The sequence below is a fragment of the Pygoscelis adeliae genome, unplaced genomic scaffold (assembly GCF_000699105.1).
Source record: "Pygoscelis adeliae isolate BGI_AS28 unplaced genomic scaffold, ASM69910v1 Scaffold457, whole genome shotgun sequence".
Taxonomy (NCBI): Eukaryota; Metazoa; Chordata; class Aves; order Sphenisciformes; family Spheniscidae; genus Pygoscelis; species Pygoscelis adeliae.
Window position 1 is genome coordinate 1,090,232 of NW_008825153.1, and position 975 is coordinate 1,091,206.

Below are 975 nucleotides of genomic sequence, written 5' to 3' on the forward strand. Positions count from 1 at the left end.
GGTAAATCTGTGCTGGTTGTTCCCAGTCATAGCTGAACAGATTCATTAAGCTTGGAAGGAACCTCAGGAGGTCTCTAGTCCAACGTCCTACTCAAAGGATAGTCGGAGTTCAACTGAACACAGAATTCAGATCAGGTTGCTTATGACTTTGTCCAGTGGGATCTCAAAACCTATGGAGAAACCTCAGCCTTTCTGAGCTCCCATTCCAGTGCTTAATTATCCTTAGAGTAAATATTTTTTTCCTGATATCCAGACAGAACCTCCCCTGTTTCAATTTTTGACCATTGTCTCTCACTTTCCCACCATGTACCACTGTGAAGAATGTGTCTGTGTCTTCTTGATGATCTCCCCATAGGTACTGGCATGCTGCTATTACGTCCCTTCAAAGTCTTCATTTCTCCAAGGTAAACAAACCCAGATATCTCACCCTCTCCTCACACAGCATGTGATCACCTTCTTGTCCTTCAAGTGCCTGGAAATAGATTATATGAGGTTTTGCTCTGTAATTGCCCCGGGAAATAAGGTGAGGCTGACCATCTTGTAGTTCCCTGCATCCTCCTTCTTGCCTGTTTTGAAGATGGACATATTACTTCCTTTCTCCAGGCATCAGCAGGGTTGATAGCATCTTGTTTTGGCTTTCCCTTTGCTGCATAACCCTTTACCCAGTGTCTCTATGGGTACTGTACCCAGGATGTCAGCAAATGCATGTTCAATTTCTGTGCCTCTTGAGTTTTGAGGTTGGTTACCCATTGTGAAACTTTCCTCACAGATTCTCCCACCTGAACAGGAAGGAGTCTGGAACGGTCATGGCCATGGCCTCACTTCTCTTTGGATCCAGCAAATCACAGTAGCAGGAAAAAAAAAGTTTGCAATACCTATGAAACACTTTCCAGGTCCAGGGACAGCACAGCTGCAGGTAACTACCCACATATTAGGTTTTTGTGAGGCATTCATTTCCTCTACATTTCTTTCCTC